This window comes from Lissotriton helveticus, chromosome 7 (assembly GCF_964261635.1).
Source record: "Lissotriton helveticus chromosome 7, aLisHel1.1, whole genome shotgun sequence".
Lineage (NCBI taxonomy): Eukaryota > Metazoa > Chordata > Amphibia > Caudata > Salamandridae > Lissotriton > Lissotriton helveticus.
The window spans coordinates 682,940,502-682,964,174 of record NC_136068.1 but is presented as its reverse complement, the minus strand read 5'-3'; positions in this window follow the sequence as shown (position 1 = coordinate 682,964,174).

Here is a 23,673-nt window from a genome sequence, read left to right as displayed (position 1 = left end):
CAATGTTATGCACCATTTTAACAGCGTTCTATGTATCATGTCTTTGAGCATGTTCCACTGCACCTCCTTTTTTTTCTTTTCTGTAGGCAGGGCGGTTGGTCTCTCAGCTTTTCTCTTGCAAGCCAATCATACAGGGCACAGTAGCAGAACTCCTATGAGTTCTGTGTGATCCCTACTGAGCCGCTGTTAGTGATGATGTACACTATACTGCACACCACTTCAGAAAGGGCACACACTTACTCAACATTTAACTCTTGAGTGAGTGCTAGCCCTTCCTGATCTTCTAAAGATATGTATGTTATATGGGGGAAGGGAAAATCAGTTTGCTGTACCACTATATCTTTGACATGTGACAATCGTGCAATCCTATAGAATTACAACTTGGTGTCCTGCTATTTGCCTGGGGTATGTGGACATTAGATGCAGGCATGGATACCTGGCAGTAAATGCTGCAGGAAGTTCCTAAATAACTTTTATAGGGGCCACTGGAAGATGTATCCTGGCCCTGTAGTTGTGGTTTGTTAGATCCTAACATTAGCAGGTGTAATGCACCCTGGACCTGAACATGGGTGGGGAACGCCAGGATGCATTGTGTGTGTCTGCCTAGCACACACTGGAGGTCTAGGAAAACTGGTTTACTAAACACACATCTGCCGTAGTCCTCATCGTCAGTGCAGCCTAAAACTGCAACAGTCTGAACATTCTCTCCCTTCTCTTCGTGCTGTCTGCTGGGCTCATGATATATGCATCCTCCTCACCATCAAAAGAGAGATGCTCGTGTGACAGTCTATGTTGAACTTTGAGTCCCTTGTTATTTGCAACTGGCGGGCACCGTTATCCACCTAATGATAAATTGTGAGTGTAATTTCCAGTATTTCCAGCTATTCACAATCTTCAAATATTTGGCATACATTATGTAATTTTCTATTTGGGAATAACTTAGTTAAAAAAATATATATATGATTTTTTTTGCCATTTTTCTTTTTAAAAACGTATCGTGGGCCTCATGCGAGTCACGATACATTTTGCTTATCCAGGGCAACATCGTTGCATAACACAGTAATGTACAATACATTGAACTGTGAAGTCCTGGCGTATGCATAAGGATGATTATCAGAATTTCTCTGACAACAGTTGTGGATACAATTGGGAATATGTTTGGGTATAGGGCAGGCAATGACAATCTGTTGTAAATAGGAAGTGCTGTACATGAGGACTGCTTACAACTGCAGTTGATAGAAGAAGAAAGAGATCCTGCACGCGCTCAATGTGAGAGGGAGTGGTGTGAGGGTCGCAGCCACGAGAGGCTACAGTTCGTCTGAGGATATACTCTAGTAGGGTCTTGACCTGCTACAAGGCTGTGTCACACTATTGTGGGGGGGGAACAGTGGGTTCACAGGGAGCCTTAAGGGGATTGATCTGGACCCTGCAAGCCATCATGGACCTTCTCTAAGAGTGCATCCCAGATATCAGAAATTGGGTATTTGTAGAAACGTTTCACCTCATGTAGCACCACACTCCCCATTTTTGTCCAGGCCATCATGGGAAACACCCATGCAGAAGCATTGCTTTCCATTTACGGGTGATCAGTTGTTTCGCCAAGATAAGGGCCAGGTCCGTAAATAATGGCACCATCCTGTTTTTTTTTTACGGTGGCAATTGAGACCCAGCAGACACACCTCCCAGGTATAGAACACAGTAGTACCCATGCATCATGTCAGGTGTGTAGTGAAACCCCTCCAATATTCTTCCAGCAACAGGCTGGGCCAAAGCATGTGCAGAAGCTCCACGTCAGGGGCAAGACACTGGGGACAAGCAGCATCGGCACAGTTAAAATATCGATTAATTTTGTGGGGAGTTAAATAGGCTCTATGCAGCATATAAAACTGCAAAAACTTAAAACGGGCATTGCAGGACACTAGATAAGAACAATCTAGCATTGCCTGCTATTCCTTGACTATGCAATTGTGTTCCAGATCGGTGTCCCAGTGACGGAAGGGCTCTGTGTGTGCTTAGAGAGCTAGCCAGCCACTGAGTCAAGTGGCTACCCATTCCCAGTACAGGTAAATATTACATAGTAAGATGCTATAGGGGCTCCTGACCTGCTGTATGTCTTATTAGGCTTAACCTAATGCTCGAACACAGGAAGCGTGCAAGAGGAATTGACCCAGGGGTAGCTTGGAGTTAGTTAGCAGATCCTCTATTGGTAGGAGGGCCCGTCCCGATATAAGTCACCTGCACTTTGAAGTCCCACCTCGTGCCTGGGCCCCGATGCCCTAAGGGAGGTGGACGTGTCCCCCCGCAGTGTGCAAGTAGTGGAAGTGCAGCGGTGCAAGGCATTACTGAACAGGTAAAAAATAAGGTCCTTCGAAAGCATCAACATACAAAACAAAGGAGAAGTGCACCCGGTAGTGGCGATCTGGTGAGGGGGGGGAAATGTTAAGCAACCATTCCATATCCCATTGAGGGAGGAGTGTCGCTCTGTCCTCCAAATTGCAGCCATCAAACCAGCTTGCCACCCTCTGAGGCCAGGTAAAACTGTTCCAAGCTAGGTACACTGAGCCCGTTGCAGTCCACCGGGCGATGAAGTGCTACTCTGCGGTGCATATTGTGCCATATAAGATCATCCATCAAGTGTTCTAAGGATCGAAAGATGGGCCTAGGTATTAATAGGGGAAGATTGGCAGAGTAATATAATAGTCTCAGTAGTACAACCATGTTTGTTTGGGCCACCTTTTCCGCAACCAATATCAGCAGAGTTTGCAAGAATAGTAACTGCAACTGTAAGACAGTGATGTGTGAAATAGGTTACCAACTAGAAAGTTCTTGGTGCATGATGACTCCTTATCCTCTGATATCAGAATGTGGACGAATATCAGGTTAAATGGCCGTCATTCACATAAAACATTGAGTCGGTGTGTTAATGTTAAAGGGGAAGAGGCAAGAAGTATTCCAATTTACTCTAAGGCATGACAGTGGCAAGTCAGTTGTTCAATATTAGGTGCTATAGCCTGGATATTGTTAAGGTAAAGTAACATATCATCTGCGTAAAGGGAGACAGAATGTATACCGTTTACAAGAGGGATACCCTACTGTTGGCCCTTGGCATGCAGAAGGTGTGCTAGGGGGTCCGGTAGCAAAGAAAATAGGAGAGGGGACAGCGGGCGCCCTTTTGGGAGCTCTTCTACATCTTAATAGGATCTGGCATATGGCATCCTATTTTAATCTTGGCAATACGGTTAGTGTAAAACAATTTAACCAATCAGAGGAAGCCGGGTCCCAGACCATATCATTAGAGGACTTCAAATAACTAGGGCCATTCAAGGGAATCAAACACCTTGTGCAAATACAGAAACAGGCACACTGAGAGTGGTTGCGTCTGCGGTACATGTGCCAGAACCCAGAAGAATCATCGTTGATTCAGAGAGGAGGCTCTGGCTGGCACAAAACCATTCAGGTCAGGTGTACCAGCTGTGTTACTATGGGGCAAGACTGTCTGCCAGAATCTTTGCCAACATTTTGTAGTCAGGTTTTAACAACGCAAGAGCTTTGGGCTCTATGGGTCTGTTCCACAGAGAAAAAAGGTGACAGTGCCTTTGCTGGCACAAAGCCACGTATCCAGTTTTCGAGATATGCCTCTGCAACACAGCCCTCTACATTTTCAGGAAGGCCTACTAACCGAATGTTGTTCTGCTGTGATCTGCCTATAGCATACTCCGCAAGGTCTTCAAGGACGCAGATTTTCTCCTGTAATAGGTGGCCGTGGGATTCTGCTTCTTTAGCCTGTGGTTAGATAATTGCCAGTGATTACTCCATTAAATGTACTCTGTCCGATAATATCCAATGATCATCTATCAGTAATGGAAGATCTGTAGCAAATGCATCTATCAGTCAGAAGAACAACATGCAGTTTCCATAGACTTTTGAAAGCCCAATGGCGGTGCCAACGGGTGTGAGCATGCAGGGTTGGTACCAGATTGTAGGCACCGCATTGTAGAGACGGGAGGATGGCTTCACTCAGCAGTGGTGTGCTTCCAGTGTGGGCCAGCTTGTGAGAGTCAGTTTGACCAGCAACACCTCAAAGCATGAGCAACCCAACGTAGAAACTCACAGTTGTGCAGTGGCAAATGTGCAGATGTAAGCTGGCCGTTGCAGCATTCTGATCACTCGTTGTCCATGCAACCTCTGTCCTTTTCCCCCCAGTCACTAGGCACACAGCGTCTACATGATTGGTTAGGAAGGGCCCAGGAAGTGACTACCTATGCAGTACTTTACTCCTCAATGTGTCCCCGGTGTGCTCACTCAGGGGAGTTGGGCCAGGAGAAGACCCTAGACACAGGGAACACGTCAAGAGGGATTAGGCATGGCTGTTAGTGAACATGCTGTGAAAACCCCTTGGGAAGGCAATCCCCCTTTCCCCACTGGGCTTACAATATTAGAGTCCCATTGCTTTAGTTTGAAGGCCCGCATGCTTCTAGCCCCAGGGCCAGTTCATTGGAAGGTCAGGGGAAATGCTGTATTTTGCAGGTACTCACACGAGCCACAAGGAGAGAGCCACAAGTCCACCCAGATCACTTACCACTGCGCTCCTCAGGATCACAAGACACATAGCTGCCGCACCGGGAAGACGGCCCTCCCACCAGTTGGGCCCAATGTGCAATATGTTAGATCGAGGCAGTCGATCATCCATGGGGTTTCGACCCTGAAACGTGATTACCGGGGGGAGAGTGGCAGGAGCACCACGGGGCATAGGCGTCCAGATGCAGAAACAGCAGGTATCGTCTGATGGCACCGCCCATCAGTGGCACACTCCCCCTTGTAGGCAAGGAGCAGAATTGCCCTGGAACAGGCTGCATCAAAAGGTTTCCCTCCATCAGCTATGGTGGCGTCGAGCAGTTGGGGGATCCAATGGCTTCCTTGTTAAGGATAATTATCCCGATGATGGGTTCTCATTGCAGAGCTCACTCAATCCGCGTCTGCCTTCTTGGCCACACCCGCTTGGGAAATATTATGATAATGCTACTCCAAGATGCATTTTGTGGACTTGATATTTGTTTGGCACACTTTGCCGATTTTATGGTTCCCTAATTTCCGTGGTTTTGCACACTGGTATGGACCATTTTTGAAGGTGTAAATCAGTTTGCAACTCGTTTGCAAATTGGAAATCTTTCGTACATCGAGGTCCCAAAGTTCTTTCAGCCATATATATATATATATATAATGTAGATAATGAATATCAAATCGACTGTAGGAATGAATTATAGTACTCATTGGCCTATGACAGTAAAGAAAGAGATCAAGTAGAGGGTGTAAAAGTCAATAATGTCTTTTCTCTCGTCTTTCCTTTCACCTATTTTAAGATGGCTGCGATCTAAATATAAATAGAAACTATGATGCGCAGTCTAGTCCAGACCGCACAATTAGGGTTCGGTTCAGAAAAAGCATGATAAAAGTATGACGTAATGCATATGTAGACTATCCTCAAATAAGGTATGTCTCTCTATGAATCAAACGGTATAATTTAAATGAGAAAGTAAATCTACAGATATGACTGTTAATTTGACTGGTCCAAGATGGTGGCAAAGTTTCTTTGGAAATTATTTGTTTCGCTGTAGTCTGTCATTCACTTTGATGTGGGATTTGTTGTATATATTGTTTGAAGAATGGGCAGCACGCTGACATGGACAAAGGCCGTTGTGGAGGAAACATGTTTGTCAGCCACGGAGGAACAATAAATTATGTTTGAATTGAACCAACTCGTGTGTGCGCCACAGACTTTGTGCGAGCAGAGTAATTTGCAAGAATTTATGCGGTACACAGCCGCTTTGTGGCAGCACCCATCTGGGAAGTGAGCGGTGGTTTTGGTGTGAACTTTTGGGATATATATATATATATATATATATATATATATATATATATATATATAGTAGGTAGCTATAGTTAGGACCTATTACCATAGGAAATCCGCAACATTCTATTTAGAATAACTTTGGCGCCAGTTAAGGAATCTTTGTGAAATTTTCCAAGCTTTTGGCCAGCTCCAGTCCACTCCAATCCTGAAAGTCTTGGGATGATTTGTCAAGTGGGGCTGAGAAAAAAGGGGGGTCCCAAAACGTGTTTTCCTCATGCAATGTCCCATAGGATCTTTAGCCGCAGCTACAGCCCGAACTGCTGAACGAATTACACCAAATTTGGCAAAGAGGTAGTCCTTGGTTCAGACTCGTTCCTTTTGCTTATTTGCTGTAAATCCGTTCAGTAGTTCCTGAGAAAATTACAGTTAAAACCATTTATATATATATAGGCGCGGTGGATCCGCGCACCCTGCGTGCACAGTGAGCGCACCATAAGCGCACCCTCCCAATCACATGCTGAATGCTAATTAGCTGTCAAATGGTTGTCAACATTCAAAACTAGAAACTGTTGGCCGCCATTTTATGCCTCGTGGAAGCGAGGCTGAAGAAGTCTGTGAAATAGGTGTGCAAAATGCGAAAAGGGTGCAGGGTAGACACACCGTGACCCCCCTAGGCCGGTTCTGGGGTCGCAGAAGGACCCCTAAGGCCCACATTTTTTTTTAAATACGGGATGGGCGTAGGATCTGCGCATTTTGCTGCTGGAAAAAAAATGCCCGCGCTTTAAAGGTTATTAGCCCCGAGGGGGTCATATCCCAGGGGCATTAAAAAAAAATAGTGTGCGGTGGTCCCAATCCCCCCCACACTGCCCCTGGGACTGCCACCCCCCTGGGCTGTAACTTAATATATGTGGGGGGCTCACTGGCCCCCACACAGCCCCGGGGACCACCACCCCCCAGGGCTTCAAAACATGAATTGAGGGGGGCTCTGAGGCCCCCCCAGCCCTGGGGACCGCCACCCCCAGGGCTTTTTGAAAGTGTGGGAGGGGGGCCGCGTGACCCCCCTCCTGGAGCCCAAGATGGCCCTGGGTACCGCCACCCCCCCAGGGCCGGCTCCTGCAGTGTCCCGGGGTGCCCACCCCCGGGACACTGCTGTTTGCAATGGCAGGGCGGGAGCCTCGCGGTTCCCACCCTGTCATTGCAAACTGCTTTCCTATTTGGAAGGGAGAGCAGGTTAACCTGCTCTCTCTTTCAAATAGGAAAGGAGATTGCTTTTCCTCAGAGGGAGCAGCATGTTAGCTGCTCTCCCTGAGGAAAAGCAATACCGGCTCCCGAAGGACTCTGGGAGCCGGCTGGGACCACGGGGGTATTGGGGCTCCCCCCACGGTCCCCAATGTTTTTTATAAGCCCCGGGGGATGGGGTCCCCGGGGATAATAAAAATTAGTGATAGGGGTTATTATTTTTTTACAGTAAAATTAGGAGTCGCGCACACAGCGTGGTGCTCAGTGCAGCCCCTGGTGTGCACACGTTGGATGCACGGCTTCTAACCCGTAGGGTGCGCGACTCCAGCGCGTATGGTGCACGACTTGCACGCTTCGGCTGCACGACTTTGGCGCGTTGGGTGCGTGACTCCAAGCCAAAAAACAAATGTTATTTTTCAGATAAACATCAAGCTTATGTGTTTAGTTGTTTGGTGGCTCTAAAAAGAGCCCGTGCGTTTATTGAGAGATTTTAGTACCTACAAGTAATTACCGATGCAGAACCTAAAGTTCAAGAGGAAGTCTCTGTTCCCTTCATCTGTAAAATGTACACCATCTCTCCTATAGATGTCATGCATATTGAAACGCAGATTGTTGTGGTATATGGACCCCATTCTATAGTCTCGGAGAAAAGCAGAAACAGATTTATTCACATGTTTCCTAGCTTTCTCAATCTCTGGACAAAATTGATTGGAACAGTTCCATTTCTGCCTTTGGCATATGTTAGAATAGACAAAGGCAGTTTGGTGGAAAAGTGACATAAATTCTCCAAAGATGTCCTTCATAAGCATTTCCAGACCTACCCCAGTCAAAGTGCCTAGGTCATTGCTACCACAGTGCACAATTATGAGGTCAAGGTGTTGGAGATGCAAAGAGGATTTCACCAATGGCATAAAATGGTGCCACTTTAACCCTCTCTGTCCAATCCATTTAATGTCTACATTTGGTAAACCTAGGTCTTTGTGAATTCCTTTGTGTCTGCATACCTTTGGCTCCAGAAAATATAGCTGTGTCCCACAATCCACACTCTAAGCATCTTGAAGGGAAGTCTGGATGCACTTATTTGGTCTCTGTAAATGAAGTGGCAGTTTGAAAACTAAGATTTTTCTAAAATGGTGGATAACATGCAATGTTGAAAAAAGAAAAGACATGATTGGTTTTTTGACATCATTCTACACTGAAAACTAGGGTGCATATTTCTGTTTTTTAAAAGCATGATTCTTATTGGTTAACAAAAAGTGATTTAAAAGAACATTACATAGGATAAGCTGGTATATTGAAAAGTCAAGCACACTTGCTGTTTTGATTAGCAACATTGTATGATGAACTTTTGACCTGTGTGCTCAGTTAAGTGTTCCATTAATTGTTTCTATGGTAACAGGCAGAAGGCAGAATGGGGGTAGGATTGGAATTTATGTCATTTGGAAAGGATTGAAATGTGTAACCAATAGAAATGTGTGTTTGCTTTTGAATTATTGTGGGAAGTAATGTGATTTGATGTTAAGGTGTATATGTGTTCAAAATGAGAGGGAAACTGTGCCATTCTTTGGTTCTGGTGAGAGGTGTTCAAAACAGAGATTCTGTATAAGAAAATCTGCTTTGTGACTGCTATACTTCTTATTCTACAAAACAATTGGAAATGTGAGTTATTAATTTTTGAGGGAATGTATGTAGTGCATTTTGATTTTAATCAGACTAATGTGTTTGTCCTGCTAAAGTGCAGGGAATACTTTTTTTTCTCTAGAATTTTATTGTGAGTGTGTGTGCATTTAGAAAGCATTCTGAGATAAGCATTTGTGTATTTTATGTGTTCGCAGACAGATAACTATGCTGTTCTCATTTTTTGGTACAATTAGAAACCAGTTATTTTTATTTAATAGCAAAAATGACTCAAGTTTCTACATTAAAATGCAGTACTCATTCTAGACTATGAAATGTGTTTTGGTAAAATGCAATGGATAGTGCTGTTTGTCTAGAATCTCACAGTGAGTCTTGTGTGCATTTAGAAATTATTCTGATAGACGCACTCTATACTAATGTGTAGTAGAAGATTGTGTGAAATGTGTAGAGTCACCTAAAGTCTTGTTGAGTGGTAAATGTGTTTTGGTAAAATGCAAGGGATAGAGTTGCTTGAGTAGAATCACTCAGTGAGTCTGTGCATTTAAGAATCACTCTGAGAGAAGCATTTTGGTTGTTCTTGTGTTTCCTGACATGCAATTGATTAAAAACGTATTGTGTTCTCACATTTTGGTAGAGTTAGAAAATAGTCATTGGCTATGTGTTTACAAAATGAGTTTAGCATTAATAGTAAAATGCAGTTCTAAAATATATGGAATGCATGCTTGATGTTTTTGCAGACAAATAAGTACATGTAGCCTTGCAGTGATACTACCCCCAGTATGATTTCCTGCACTACATAAACCCCACTGTACTACTGTAAACCCTTAATCTAACTCCAGCACGACGACCTACACTACCCAATACCACTTTACTACCATAAACCTTAAATCTACCCATTTACTACCCAAATACCACTTTATTTCCTAGAACCCTACCCTACCACGACCCCTGCACTACACAAACACCACTGCACTACCATGAACCCTAAAACACTATCCCTAGCATGATCCCCTACAGTACATAAAGACCACTGCACTATGCTAGAACACTACCCAGGCATGACTCCCTACACTACCTAAACACCATTTCACTACCCTAAAGCTGAAATCTATCACAGCAGGATCCCTTACACTACCCAAACACCACTATACTATCCTACTACTGTGTTTATAAGAAATATTGTTGTCTAGAATCACACTGTGAGTCAGTGTCCATTTGGGGAAATTGAGACACAATGATATGGTTGGTTTATGTGTTTGCAGACCTAGAAATATATGTACTCTTGCAGTGACACAGGGGCATATTATCAAGGGATTTATATCCGCTTTTTTGGCTTTAAAAGCCAAGAAAGCGGAGATAAAATTATCTCCCTATCAGCAACAGGGTGCTAACACGCAAATTCGCATGTTAGCACCCTTTTTCTCTACGCTTCCCCTTGCATCTCTAATGAGATGCAAAGGGGGCGTTCCAGAGAAAAATAATCGGAGAAATGTTGTTAAGCGACATTTCTCCTATTATCAAGGATTTCGCTAACCCTGTTAGTGATAAAAAAGCAGCGCTAACCGCGGTTAGCACAGCTTTTTTTTACACCTGGTATTTTCCTGACTTAGCCATGATATCCTATGGAAGGTGGATATCATGGCTAAGTTTGTGAGCCCCTATCATCAAGCTAACGCTAAACTTCAAGAGATTATCGTTGGTTTTCCAGCGATAATCTCTCATTTGGCAGTTAGCGCGGGGATTTTTATCACTTCTGAGATAAACCTTGCTAATAGCAAGTTATCTCTGCGATAATTTCCGGCGATGCTTAGCGTTAAAAAATTCGTTGCTAAGCATCGTTAGCGATAAATATCGCTAATCGTTGGTAATATGCCCCACTATCCCTAGCACAATTCCCTACACTACACAAAAGACCAGCACTACCCTAAACCGTTAATCTACCGCGATCACGTACACTATCCATTTAATACTGCAGTACCCTAAACCCTAAAACACTACTCCAGCACGACTGCCTACACTACTCAAACACCATTGCACTACCCTAGCACAGCCTCCTACACTACCCAAACACCACTGTACTTTCCTAGAACACTACCCTACCATGACCCCCTACACTACACAAACACCACTGTACTACCTTAAACCCTAAAACACTATCCCTAGAATGACCCCGTACAGTACATAAACACCACGGCACTATGCTAGAACACTACCCCAGCATGACTCCCTACACTACCTAAACACCATTTCACTACCCTAAAGCTTAAATCTATCACAGCAGGCCCCCTTACAGTACCCAAACACCACTATACTACCCTACTACTGCATTTATAAGGAATATTGTTATTTGTCTAGAATCACACTGTGAGTCAGTGTCCATTTGGGGAAATTGAGAGACAAAGATTTGGTTGGTTTATGTGTTTGCAGACATATAAATAAATGTACTCTTGCAGTGACACTATCCCTAGCACGATCCCCTATACTACACAAAGACCAGTGCACTACCCTAAACCTTAAATCTACCCCAGCGCATCCTCTTACACTACAGAAACACCACTGCACTACCCTAGAACACTACCCCAGCACTACACCCTACACTACACAAACACCACTGCACTACCCTAAACCCTAAAACACTATCCCTAGCATGACCCCGTACAGTACATAAATACGACTGCACTATGCTAGAACACTACCCCAGAATGACTACCTACACTACCTAAACACCATTTCACTACCCTGAAGCTTACATCTATCACAATAGGACCCCTTACACTACCCAAACACCACTATACTACCCTACTACTCCATTTATAAGAAATATTGTTATTTGTCCAGAATCACACTGTGAGTCAGTGTTCATTTGGGGAAATTGAGAGACAATGATTTGGTTGGTTTATGTGTTTGCAGACATATAAATACATGTACTCTTGCAGTGACACTATCCCTAGCACGATTCCCTACACTACACAAAGACCAGTGCACTACCCTAAACCCTTAATCTACCTCCAGCACGATCACCTACACTACCCATTCACTACTGCAGTACCCTAAACCCTAAAACACTACTCCGTCACGAATGCCTACACTACTCAAACACCATTGCACTACCGTAAACTTTAAATCTACCCTAGCACAACGTCCTACACTACCAAAACACCACTGTACTTTCCTAGAACACTACCCTACCACGACCCCATGCATTACACAAGCACCACTGCACTACCTTAAATCCTAAAATACTATCCTTAGCATGACCCCGTACAGTACACAAACACCACTGCACTATGCTAGAACACTACCCCAGCATTGACTCCCTTCAATACCTAAACACCATTTCACTACCCTAAAGCTTAAATCTATCACAGCAGGACCCCTTACACTACCCAAACATCACTATACATACCTAGTACACTACCCTACCCCGACCCCCTACACTACACAAACACCACTGCACAACCTTAAACCCTAAAACACTATCCCTAGCATGACCCTGTACAGTACATAAACACCACTGCACTATGCTAGAACACTACCCCAGCATGACTCCCTACACTACCTAAACACCATTTCACTACCCTAAAGCTTAAATCTATCACAGCAGGACCCCTTACACTACCCAAACACCACTATACTACCCTACTACTGCATTTATAATTAATATTGATATATGTCTAGAATCACACTGTGAGTCAGTGTCCATTTGGGGAAATTGAGAGACAATGATTTGGTTGGTTTATGTGTTTGCAGACATATAAATAAATGTACTCTTGCAGTGACACTATCCCTAGCACGATTCCCTACACTACACTAAGACCAGTGCACTACCCTAAACCCTTAATCTACCTCCAGCACGATCACCTACACTATCCATTCACTACTGCAGTACCCTAAACCCTAAAACACTACTCCAGCACGACCGCCTACACTACTCAAACACCATTGCACTACCCTAAACGTTAAATCTACCCTAGCACAACCTCCTACACAACCCAACCACCGCTGTAGTTTCCTAGAACACTACCCTACCACGACCCCCTACACTACACGAACACCACTGCACTACCTTAAACCCTAAAACACTATACCTAGCATGACCCCGTCCAGTACATAAACACCACTCCACTATGCTAGAACACTACCCCAGCATGAATCCCTAAACTACCTAAACACCATTTCACTACCCTAAAGCCTAAATCTATCACAGCAGGACCCCTTACACTACCCAAACACCACTATACTACCCTACTATTGCATTTATACGAAATATTGTTATTTGTCTAGAATCACACTGTGAGTCAGTGTCCATTTGGGGAAATTGAGAGACAATGATTTGGCTGGTTTATGTGTTTGCCGACATATAAATACATGTACTCTTGAAGTGACACTATCCCTAGCACGATTCCCTATACTACACAAAGACCATTGCACTACCATAAACCTTAAATCTACCCCAGCACAACCTCCTACACTACCGAAACACCACTGCACTACCCCAGCACTACCTCCTACACTACACAAACACCACTGCACTACCTTAAACCCTAAAACACTATCCCTAGCATGACCCCATACAGTACATAAATACGATTGCACTATGCTAGAACACTACCCCAGCATGACTCCCTACACTACCTAAACACCATTTCACTACCCTAAAGCTTAAGCCTATCACAGCAGGACCCCTTACACTACCCAAACACCACTATACTACCCTACTACTGCATTTATAACAAATAGGTATTTGTCTAGAATAACACTGTGAGTCAGTGTCCATTTGGGGAAATTGAGAGACAATGATTTGGTTGGTTTATGTGTTTGCAGACATATAAATACATGTACTCTTGCAGTGACACTATCCCTAGCACGATTCCCTACACTACACAAACACCAGTGCACTACCCTAAATCCTTAATCTACCTCCAGCATGATCACTTACACTTCCCATTCACTACTGCAGTACCCTAAACCCTAAAACACTACCCCAGCACGACAGTCTACACTACTTAAACATCACTGCACTACCCTAGAACAGTACTCTACAACAACCCCCTACACTACACAAACACCACTGCAGTAAACTCTAAATCTGTACTGTTGGTAAACGATAGTGACATTTTATGTACCATATAGTAATCTATTTACTAAAATAAAAGTGAACTAATTATGAATTCACTCAGTGTCTCTCCTTATAGTATTGTAATCATTTTCTTAATATGCATGTACTCATAGGGTGCTTCAGGTTTTAGTTTTATGGAGTGCTTCAAACTGGTATGTACTATGTATGCACTGCTGTTACCAACTTCACAGTTGTGCTTTAAGCCTAAAATGTCTTAGTTAGAATTCATTATGGAATGTGTTTGTATAGTAATTAAAAAGTATAATTTCAAAGTTATTAATAAATATTTATTTTTGACTATTTTTTACAGATACTGTTTATCATCATTAAAAAAAAGTTATCATGCCAGAGAAAAAAAGAAGAAGAAAAGCTCAAAAGAAGGATACTTACTTGAAAAAGAGTCAACCACAAGTATTGTAAGACCAACATATTGTGTCAAAAAAGAGAAAAAAAATCTGGTAAGACCACAAAAGATTTCATAAAAAATATTACTAGATTCAGAAAAAAATGGAAATGTTCAAAGCAGTGAAAATGTTCCAAACACAGAAAAAAGTGCAAAGATTACGAAAGGAAAAAAAGGCAATGTACATACAACGGATACAACTTATAGTAAAAGAAGAGAAAATCAATATAAAGAAATGCGCAAAAAAATATTTTACAACAGAGTAGTCCATAATTTACTGAAACATACAAAGAAATGTAGAAAGAGAACACTATTTTATAAAAAGAAGAAGCATATTGAATCCATTGTTAAAAAGGCTTTTGAAGTAAAGAGGACATTATTCATTTTAGTATTAAAGAGAATTCGAACACTAGATAAACCAAACCATTTAATGAAGGTCAAAAGTAAGAGGAAAAGAGTAATTAACAAAAGTAATTTTTGTGATATTTTCTTAGGGCAATGGAAACACAGTTCAAGTTCTGAGCCTTTTTTTAATGAAGAGAGTTTTTTACAGAGCAATGATTTGTTGCATGTAGTTGACACCAGTGGTCGAGCATATGAGGTCAGAAATGGTTGTCCAATTGAGAAAGAGCAAATGGTTCCTAGAAATGCAGAAGAAGTGATAGCTGATGAAGTTCTAGGCAGACGTCCTAAATCCCCAGTGTACACTTGGGATTGTAGTAGTATTTGTAGTGTACGTCAGGAATCTATTGATAAATTATGCAATTTCTTACACACATATTGTAAAAAAAGTGTTAAACAAAAGATTAAGGTGTTGCAAGGACTAGATAGACCCTTGCAGAGTGAGAAAACATACTGGTTTGCAAGGTCATTCTCTGGCTTGTCTTTCTAGGGAAGTATGTCAAAGTGTTTTTCACCATTTCAGGATGTTGGCAGTACATCATACTCAAATTCAGAAGTTAGTGAGAAGATTGTATTATGCAAATAGTCCAGCACTAAAGTTAAATGAGTTGAAGAGTGCTCTTTTGCATGGGTCAGTATTAGATGTGAAAAAAGGTTTGTGATGATATTGAGTTTTGTTACTTTGGTCCTGAAGAAGAGAGTGAAGAAACTCAGACATTAATAGAAGAAATTGTTGTAAAGAATGTTAGGCAAGATGTAGCTCGCCAATTACCGGTCGGTAACGGCCGATTTCGGCCGTTACCGACCGGTAATTGGGAATTGACATGTAGGGGGCCATTGATTTACAGAATCGGTATTTTACAGAGTCGGTAAAATACCGAATCGGTAAAATTACCGATTCTGTAAATCAATATGTAGGTGGCACTGTAATAAGTGCCACAGGCCCTTACCGAATCGTTATTTACCATGGAATACTATTCCATGGTAAATAACGAATTACAGTGTACATGCACATCTGTGCATGTACAGCTGTGCCATGTGGCACACAGACATGCCCTAAGGGCATGTCTGTGTGTCACATGGCACACATGCCCGAAACAGGGGTGCAACAGGGTGTCAAAGTGACACCCTGTCCCCCTTGTAAAATCGGTAATTACCGAATCGGTATTTCCCATTGATTCCTATGGGCTTCAAAGCCTATAGGAATCAATGGGAATTAGTGATTCGGTATTTACCGAATCGGTAAATACCGAATCTTACAGATTCGGTAATTTAATTTAAAAATGACCTACATCTGCCTCCTTCCAATTTACCGATTCATAAATACCGAATCGGTAAAATTCGGTATTTGTGAGTCGGTAAATTGGATGTACCTACATCGGGGCCGTTGAACATAGTTGTATAAAAAATTTTGAAAGTGAAAATATGAAGTTTAAGGTGATTTCAGATGAAAGGCCAAATTTATCTTGTATTTGTTGTCACCGAACTCACTACAAAAATAAGACTAGGAGTGTTGATCTGTATTTAAAAAGTAAAAAAGAAAATATTGATATGTGGAAAGAATTTGCAACTTATTTGTTGGTAGAGAATTGTTTTGATTTGGGTTCTGATCAGCGTATTTGTAAATATTGTTATAACAAATTAGATGAGAATCAAATGCCCACTAGAGCTGTTCATGATAATCTAGAGTTGGTCGCTATTCCTCCAGAACTGATAGATTTAAACATGTATTAATGTATTCTCATTCAATGATGGCACCGGTTTCAGGCTATTGTTTGTATGTAGCCTAAATCAGGTAAATTGCCTCCTTCAGATATACTAAGAGGATTAAAAGGAAGAGTTGTGTATTTACCATTAGATTTAAAGAAAAATATTGAAACTATTGGTGTAGAGAGTGTAGAAATAGAACCACTAGTTCTTTTTGTTAATGGTGTGCCGACTAAGAATAACAAAATCTGGCAGGAAAGTGCAAAAGGCAACATTGTATTTGATAAAGAACAATACATACTATAAAAAGGTTTATATGGGAGAAGAAAAAACTGTTTTAGCAAAAGATACTGAAACTTCAAGTGGACAAATTGAAAAAGTGGATATGTTAAGATGTGAAGAAATCTATGAACACTACAGTGTGCATCAACTTCATTCAAAAGAAGTGATGAGAACACTATTGATTTGTTCCAAATGAAAAAAGAAAAAGGAACTCCCATGAGTGTATGGGAAGAGAGCTTGGAAGCTCGTTGTTAACCGCAGTTTTTTCCAACAGGAAAAGGAGGACGATATGATGAACGTCCTGTGCAGATTCCTGCATCTGAATATCGGACAACAAGATTATATGCAGAAAATTCAAGATTTCGACAATGTATCCCTTATATATTTCATCTTTTGTTTGAAAGTGACTTGCCAGGACTTTCATATGCAGTCAATCATATTCTAAAAACTGGAATACATCTGAAAAATGTATCTGCAAAAGATTTTATGGATAAAGTGCACCAGAGAGATGATCATCTAGAATCTCAGCTCATTAATCTGATGGCATGTCAGCGTGGGACTAATGAATATTGGTACCGTCGTCATGGAGAACTGAAATGTATGCTACGGAACTTAGGAACTCCAACATGGTTCCTTACCCTAAGCTGTGCTGAGTACGCTTGGGATGAGATTGTTCGAATTTCTTCGAGAGGCAACTTCCAATATAAAAAATATTGAATACAAGACACCTGGAGAATTGTGCTCTTGGGATCCTTTTAATGTATGCAGGTATTTCAATCATAGATTCGAGGCTATGATGTCTTTATCGCAATAAAAAAAATCCTCCTCTTGGAGAAGTTGTGGATTTCTTTTGGAGAAAGGAGTATCAAGCAAGAGGTGCTTCACATATACATATGCTGTAATGGATTAAGGACGCTCCCAAATTTGGAACAGATGTGGATGATACTGTTTTGAGCTTTATTGAACAATATGCAACATGTGATGTACCCAAAAGCACAGAAGAAAACAACTCAAGAGCACAAGTGTTACGATTCCAAAGCCACCGATTTGGAAAATACTGTCCACAAAAGTGCAAATCTATGTACAAATTCTACACCAAATGTCGTTTTGCATTTCCACGTCCTGTAATGTCCAAAGGAAGAGTTAATACTTTTATGTCATGTTTGCGACATTCTATCAGAAGAAAGTCTCCAGAAAATACTTACAACTTAAGAAGAAATGAAGAGTCAAAATACATAAATGACTACAACCCAGTTATTTAGTCCATGTGAAATGCTAACATGGATATTCAATATGTTCAAAACAATTCCATTCCTGTTGCTCGATATGTTACGTCCTATATTAAATAATCAGAAAAGACGGAATTGAAAGAAATGTGGGAAGAGATTTCTCACGAGAAGAATCTAAGTAAGAAATTATACAGTTTCAGTTTGAAGATGTTATCGCATCGAGAAATTGGAGCGTATGAATACTCAAATCGGTTATCATCTGCAAGTCTATACTCCAAATCTATAAGAATCCTTTATGTGAGTCTAGGTCTTGCAGCAATGCGAGATCGAGTACTGAAATCTGTACAAGAAATTGAATATTTAGCAGCAAAAGATCCAGAAAGTACAGATATTTTGAAAACGAATATGTTGGACACATATTACCCAAACAGAAGTCATCATCTTGAGAACATGTGTCTCCATGAAGTGCTGCAATACTACACTATTAAATGGAATACTACAGAGAACATCAATGATGGAAAATATGGAGTCATATGTTCCGAAGGATGTTTGGTGAAACAAACAAAAGGAAATTTGATTAATCACAGAAAGCTGAGTTGCAACACTGCTGATAAAAGTGAATTTTACTATTTAGCCCTTTTACAACAATTTAAACCATGGCGTTCAGAACTATAATTACTTGGAGATTTCCAGAGCTATGAAGATTTCTTTAATGCTTGTACAGATAGCATACAATGCAGTGCTTTTGCAAATGATGTGAAAATGTTGAGCGAGGAAATTGATCAAGAAGCTACAATTGCAGCTGAAATTTCTAGAGACAGTTCTCAAGAAAGTCAAAGTTCTGCTGCGCTGAGTCAAGATCCACTAGGACAACCAATTGTTGAAAATGAAGCAGCAATCGCCATGAATGAGGTGGAAACAGCAATGCATCAAGCTCAAGAAGATGTAACAAACTTAGCAAACTTGGAAGAACAACTAAATGTTGAGCAAAAACAAATATATGATTGACCATGGATTACTTCATGAAAAGAAAGAGTGCTCATGCACGTCATTTCAACCTATCCGAATGTACGTGAGTGGACAAGCTAGAAAACGAAAAAGTTTTTTAATTAAAGTAATTTCAAGTTATCTACAAAAAACAACTGAGTCGCATTTGTCTTGTGTTGTCACTGCTCCAACAGGGTTGGCAGCACACAACATTAAAGGAATTACTTTACATCGTTTACTAATGCTACCAGTAGAGCATGAAAACAAATTGGAATACCACAAGCTATCTGGAGAAGCTTGTTGTGAAGTTTCAAGAGTCTTGAAGAAAATGAAACTTCTTAATATTGATGAGGTAAGCATGGTATCAAACTTAATACTTGCATTTTTGCATTTACGAATGCAGCAAATTCTTAAAACAGAGTACGACGTGTTATTTGGAGGAGAAGATGTCATAGTTTTTGGAGATCTACTGCAACTGACTCCTGTAAAAGGACAACCAGTATTTAAAACACTCGCGCATGAAGAGACCAGAAAGTCTCTGGGTAGTGTTGGGAACGTGAACATTTGGTCATATTTTGAATACAAAGAATTCATTACAAATATGCGACAGGCAAACGATGTTTATTATAGAACTATTCTCCAAGATATAAGAATTGGAATACTGACTGAACATGGGAAGCCAGTTTTGCAGACTAGATTAGTTTCTAATTTGTTTCCACATGAAAACTTAGTTCCTGGGAAAATATACATGAAAATTGCAGAAAACAAATCTGTAATATGCTTAATGCCAACACTGCGTGAGTGTTTTATATTCAACGAACAACTTTTGAAACTGGAAAAGGAAGAAATAACAAAAATGGAAGCCATCAATAAAATAGAGCATGAAGGAATCACTATTATTTTGACCGAAAAATTGAAGACAAAATTGGATTCTTTAGAAAAATCAATATCTAAAACTGCTGGTTTAGAAAAGAATCTATATGCATGTAGAAACTGTCGGATAATTTTAAGGCGTAATTTTGATGTAGAAAAAGGTTTAGTTAATGAAGCAATGGGCAAAGTTGTGGATTTTGTTAATTATCAAAATAAAGATGGTATTGAATTCTTAAAGATTAAATTTGATCAGATTGAAGAAGTTAAAGAAATTGGTTGTTGTTCTGTTCGTTTTTTGCTTGTTAAAGATTTATATGTCCGTAGAAAACAGTTTCCAGTTTCTCTGGCATATGCAGTCACTATTCATAAATCTCAATGTTTAAGTGTTTACAGTGCTTTGGTGAACATTGGAAATACTGTGTTTAAAGAGGGAATGGCATATGTTGCTTTGTCGTGAATCAGAACATTATCTGGTTTGTTTTTTATTGATTTGGATGATATAAAAGGTTACTGCAGATGCCAACTGTGTCAAAGAGTACAATAGGTTAAGAAGAACATATGCTCCTAATTTAGGTCAATATCCTGTATTTGAAAAGCGTGTGGTTGGTCGAAAAAGAAGGTATGAGAATATCTGTATTGAAGGTGTAGAAAAGGGTAAAAAAGAAGATAATGTTGTGATTGCAAGCAAAAAGAAAAAGGACACTGTTGAAGAGATTGTTGGTTATCAGTTTGAAAATAGTTCTGGTGTCAACTGCTATGCTAATGTAGTGGTCAATGTTGGGTTTTTTCTTGAAGGTTTGCAACAGCAAATTATGGAGAATCGGGGAAAAATATTTTGTTCCTTGTTGCATTCTGTTTATGAAAAATTGAGAACTGATAAAAGTAAAATACAAAGCGTTTCTGATGTTCGTAATCTTTTGGATGTATGTTCTGGTTCTACACAATTTACACAAAATATCCAACAAGATGCTCAGGAATTACTAATGTATATGCTTACTGTATTGGAAAATGAAGGTGTAGACATAGAGAATATTTTTGGCCTTTGTTATAAATGGGAACATCAATGTGAAAATTGTATGTATACATGTAGCACTAATATAAATACTGAAAGATTTCTATATTTGACATTACCGGACTGCAAATCAGTGTCTTTCTGTAAATTAGTTAAAGCTGCAAATCAAAACATGGAGTGTAGCCAATGCAAATCAAAAATTTTATCAACATTATTTATACAAAGATATGGAAAATATATATTTTTAATGATGCAACGTTGTACAGCTGATGGAAGAAAATTGGACACTTTATTAAAACATTTTGTAGCAAGTCAACTATCAATATCAGGAAGGACTTTTGTAGCAGTAGCAATAATTTTCCACGAAGGTCCTTCAACAACATCTGGACATTACACTGCCTATCTAACAAATGAGAAAGGCTGGAGTCTTTGTAATGATGATGAGTTTGTTTTCAAACAACGTTTACCTTTCGAATGACCAAATTCCTACCTAATATTTTCAAAGCCAAAGTATTAGGAAGATAATTTAGCCTCTGAGGAAATTATTATTATCATTTAATAGGACTACCATTGGACAATTTACATAAAAATGACTGCAAAAATACAATTTGGCCTCAAAGAAAGGTATTTCTTTGAATTCTGGACTTTTTGTTGCACATTGTCTCGGTGCATAATTTTAACTGGCATCATATATAGTGTCTATAAATTTAAGTTATAACATTTTCTTAGCAGTAATCATTATATATATATATGTGTGATTTGTATTATCTAGTATTGTACTATAGATGGATTGTTGTTTTTTTAAACAATCTAATTGATTGTTTTTGCCCGCTGTTATATGATGAGTACGATTGAAATCACCAATTCTAGTGAAATTCAATATATTCAGAGAACAGCAAAAAAGGCAAAGAAATTACTTTGTAAAATGTTAAAATTATGCTGTGCTATTAAAAATGTATTATTACATGTTATAACTACTATTTTTTCTTTTCTTTTACAGATCTTAATTTTAAGATATGGAATTTACCACAATTTAGATTATAAAAAACAAGTGAATAAAATGTGTAGCGTTGTTTAGGTGTATTACTGTTGAGGTAAGTTTTAGTAAGTCTTAAAATGCACAATGCACTGTGTTTCCACACAGTTGAAGAAAAGGAAGAAAGATGGACTGGATTTGTGCCAGAAAAGTCCAATGCAGACAGATATGAAATAGGGGACAGCTTCACAACACCTGTCTGCAAGAAATATGGTATAGTACAGAATAGACTGATATGGTTGTTTTGCAGGTCTTGCTAATTTCAGAATTAAAAGAAATGAAACTCGTTAACTTAAACCACATCACTGAGTGTTTTTGCACATGTCATATTAGGCCGCACCCCTTCCCTTCAGTAATATATAAACATGTCCTATCAGTTCCCTAAAATGTAAGTAGTTGTAAATGTATCTTGTTCTCTGTTATCATCAGTACAGAAATGTACTCCTATAATAACAATTGGTCTAGCCATTAACTCTCTTTCTTATTTACAAGGCGAGGAAAAGGCCTTCTGTATACCTTTTCTTTTCCATGTAAATATAATCTCATACACAGCACTTTGCATTGAAAAGGCGTTCTATAGGTTTGGCTGTGCGTGTTTGTACAGAACACTCATAGAACAAGACACTTCTCCAGATTTATCAGAAATCATAAATCTAGACATATTTGTGAATGCTGCATCATCCATTGGTGTAGCAAAGCACAACGAGGAAAATTGTTTTCACTTCTCATTTTTTCACTTTCAATATATGCTACAATGCACAGCATATATTGAAGGAGAAAAATGCATTTATTGATTATTTTTGTGCAGGAAAGTGTCCCTTCTAGCACAAAAACAATCTCCACATGACACGGACATCCTTACATCATGGTGCAAGGGAGCCTGTGTCACCACATGGCTGCAGTTTAAGCAGCTGTGCAGAGTGAAGCACAGACCTGCAACATATGTATATACATATGTTGCATCCCTGTGCTTTGGAAGTACCACAGCCTGCTGTAGTTAAACAGTTTACAGTGTCATGCTGTAGCACTTCCTTATAATTCTGCACTTATGCATTCACCACACATCACAAATGTATTTTTACAATTATGCACTACACATACATTCATCTAAACTTTCACACACTAGCATACTAGTTTACCTCTTTCTTTAACCAGAGTTGTTAGTTCTGAAAATACATTTTTGTTTTCTTTTTGTTGTTTTGTATTTTTTTTTTGGGAATGATTTTGTATTTTTTTTTTTTAAAGAGGGGAAAAAATGTGAACCCGGAAAACAGAATTTAAAACTGGGAGGAGAGGAAAAAAGAAAACTAACAATGGTGGTTGTCAATTGCTCGACACACCAGATCCACCGACTGCTCCCCATATGCAATGAGCCGTCCGCATTTTATGCATATCATCCGGACTTTCCCTAATTGGGGACGGCTGTCTGGAGGCGATGATGAGCTTGATGGTGTTGCTACACTTATACTAGGCACTGCCGATGGATCAGGAGGAGTCTCCCTTAGTCTTCTTAATTCCTCCCTGGCAAAGTTCACAGGGTGTTTTGTTTGTAAGTGCTTCCGCATACTTGCAGCACCACAGGAGTATTATTTTGTGGGGTCTCCCCCTCGAAAGCACTGCCTTGCAAATGTGGCAAGTCACTTTAGTCGCATTTACCTTCTTCAACCTTGGAGGAATTGTGAAAAATTTCCAGACAATACTTGTGTATCTATCTTTAGGCGGAGGTTCTGGAACATATTCCTGTTCTAAAGAATGGTCTGAATCAGAGGAAGGTGGTGGATTTGCAGCCATAGTTGAATCAGGTCAATCTCTTTTCCAATAAGGAAGGAACAGCAGATCTTCTCAGCAGAACTTTCCCTAAGAAAAGATCTAAGAAGAGTGATTGAAATGGGTGG